This window comes from Lolium rigidum, chromosome 1 (genome assembly GCF_022539505.1).
Source record: "Lolium rigidum isolate FL_2022 chromosome 1, APGP_CSIRO_Lrig_0.1, whole genome shotgun sequence".
In the NCBI taxonomy this organism is placed as follows: Eukaryota; Viridiplantae; Streptophyta; class Magnoliopsida; order Poales; family Poaceae; genus Lolium; species Lolium rigidum.
In genome coordinates this window covers 1,658,859-1,662,260 of record NC_061508.1, presented here as the reverse complement: position 1 = coordinate 1,662,260, position 3,402 = coordinate 1,658,859, and positions in this window count along the sequence as shown.

The window sequence follows — 3,402 nt, the reverse complement described above, 5'->3', positions numbered from 1 at the left end:
GTGCCCCGGAAGGCTCCTCCATCGACACCACCGCCATCTTCACCAACACTGTTGTCTCCCATGAGGAGGGAGTAGTTCTCCATCGAGGCTCGGGGCTGTACCGGTAGCTATGTGGTTCATCTCTCTCCTATGTGCTTCAATACAATAATCTCATGAGCTGCCTTACATGATTGAGATTCATATGATGATGCTTGTAATCTAGATGTCATTATGCTAGTCAAGTGGATTTTACTTATGTGATCTCCGGAGACTCCTTGTCCCACGTGTGTAAAGGTGACGAGTGTGTGCACCGTGTGGGTCTCTTAGGCTATATTTCACGAGAATACTTATTGAACATTTATGAATAAGTATTCTGTGAAATATAACACGGCTGCTACCTCTACCTGGTCCAGCAATGACATCTAGACTACAAGCATCATCTAGTCTGAATTATTGTATTGAAGGGTGAGGCACATAGCTACACGATGAGCCCAACACTCCCTCTCATGAGGCTACTGCAGTGGCGCAGACTTTCCCCCTCTCAGAACAAAGTCCCCCCCCTGGCTTCGCGATACAGAACTTTTTCGTATCATTAGGTACTAAAATGGAAAAAGACGCGTATCAACAGACGACGACAACAAGCACGAATTTCAAAAAATTTCTCATTTCATGCAATCTAAAATCGTTGATCAATTCGAAAGAATCTTCCTTACTAAGTTGCCCTTCATTCTCATCAATGTATATGCATATGTAGACTATCATAGAAATTATCTCGTCAGAGAAGCGACGTGCGCTTGTGACCACCTGTTCTGTGGGTCCCTCGTGACTCCTGACCTGCCCTTTCTCCACAATTTTCGTCAGCAACCCATTGCAAACGCCCTCTCTCTCAGGATTGCCCCAAATGTCGCCCACTCCCGGCTTTCCCTTACGGAGAGGAATCATCTGGGTGCTAATATCATCACTATTTTCGCCCTCGAGTGATGTGAGTGGCACACCCCTGGACCTATGTGTCCATAGTATTAATAGATGGTTATTCTTCCTCATTGTGTGTGAAGCATATCATGATCAAGATCATTTATCTGTGCTACATGTTGACAGGTGAGTAGTCTATGTCAAGTTGATTATCAATCATATATGTTGTTATGTTGCATGCTCGTTGTAGAGTACGGCCAAGTTGATACTTGAAGTATGTGGAGTGGGTTCATGCCTCCATTAAATGCAGGACCGATTGTGAGGAAAGTTCTAAGGTTGTGGATATTTGTTGCCACTAGGGATAAAACATCGATGCTTTGTCTAAGGGATATTTGTGTTGATTACATTACACACCATATAATGCAATTTTCTGTTGTTTTCGCTTAATGCTGAAGGAGTTGGATGATAACCTGAAAGTGGACTTTTTAGGCATAGATGCATGCTGGATAGCGGTCTATGCGTATGCCCTGATTAAATCTCATAGTACTCATCATGATATAATGTATGTGCATCTTCTGTCTGATGGTTACGGCGCTGTTCACCCAACATGCTATTTATCTTATGGAGAGACACCACTAGTGAGCGTGGACCTGGTCCGACACATCTGAAATAATCTACCTTCGTTCTTCTGTAGCTCCACGCCATACGTTTAATCTTTGTTTAAGCCCGATGGGTGAGTAGCCTCCTTGCCAAGGACAGGCAAAATGCACAGTTAATGACAAGATTGCGCCCAGTCTGTGTTCTGCGCCACCTCCCTCATAACAACTACTCCACGCTGACCTCCTGCTGATTCGATGGTTTCTGCGAGGAAAACATTGCACTATCACACCTCCTAGAGGACGTTGTGCTCACGCGTTATCAACGTCAGCACTCCAAGCATCCTAAGTTGATCAGCAGCCTGGTATGGTCAGTAGGCGAGTCCAAGCCACCACGAGACATGTACAAATAATCAAAGCGTGGACTCGGCCAGAACACTCGAAAAGCTGAGCTGGCTCAGAAGCCACCATTTTGAGAGTGAAAAAAAAACAGACCAGACATTTATGTAGTAAACAGATAAATAGAACTCAGGAGGTGACCAGCTCATCTGCAGCTGGGTGGCATGAGAAATGCCTCCATCCCAGTGCGGGGCATCATAATCAGAAAGCTACACGGTATATGACATCATGTGTAGTGCTCCCAGCCACTCCATGCTCGGCACTGTGGCGACCACTCATCACTGAGAAAATACCATGGCTGTGACTTCTCAGTCCACGCACACAGGCGCAGATCTACACTATGTTCTCGTCTCCCTTGAGCTTCAGCTTCCATCAACCATACGATGAAAACTGCCCAGCGTATGAGCCCCATTCACATGGCAAGCTGGAAGGCTGAGTGCCGGCGAGTCAGTAAGCACTGCGGGGAGATGGAGTACCGCGGCGGCGTATGAGAGTGACAATGAATGGCGGCGCCGAAGATGCGATGACTGATATGTTTAAGGAAGAAGGAAGCGTTACGGCTGCAGACTACCTTGCCTAAATTCACCCCAGCCGTTGAGTTCTCGTTGAATTGAAAAAGCATTGATGTCGATATAGAAGGCGATTAATTGCAGTTGCAAGGCCCGTGTCGCAATGCCCCCATTAACAATAGACAATAAATAATAAAAAGTACGATAAGAAGATTGGTAAGTTTCAGAAATCCGTGGTGCCCCATAGGATTGAAATGGAGAAAAATATGTAAAAAATGTGACCGCGCCAAAAGTAGGGATAAACAAGATTGCAACAAAATGCACACGAGACCGCCATTCCACTTGCACGCTTTCCAGCCGGAGGCCTCGCAGCGGCAATATGACTTTTCTTTCAATTCAGTGCCGACGTCGAAAAGATTGTAGGCACTAAATGCCATATTCCACAAGTCTGATTCTAGGTGCCATTATACTGCAAAGTCATGCTATTTGTATGTCAAAATCATTATTATTATGCAACTTTATTCTTGGGATAACTATTAGTTGCAAAAATTGAAAGCAAATTCCTGTTTTTACACTTTGTTATGTGTAGAAATAGGCAAATAATGGAAAACCGTGAAATAAATGATTGAGAGGACTCAGTCTGTCCGCGCATAACACCAGCATACAAAACCCACACTCCCCATGTCCGAAGAAAAAGTTTCAAGATCGCAAAGTTCTAGGAGTGATGTGTCCAAGCGGTTTCAAGCCGAGCTCATCTGGAGTACAAAAACAAGATGGGTTCGGGATTCCGTTGACGTGATTAGCTACACAAAATATTTCATAACTTTGGATGTAGTTCGTCCCTCCCGACTATGGAAGCGCCGTAGGAAAGTTCAGGTTCCAGAGCCCAGTCCGCGAGGAGCAGTATCTCCACCTCCCATATATTGATGACACGATGGAAAACCACCCATAGCACGAAAATCTAAACGGCAATCGCCAGAGAGACTCCGCAAGCGGGCTCACTTTAC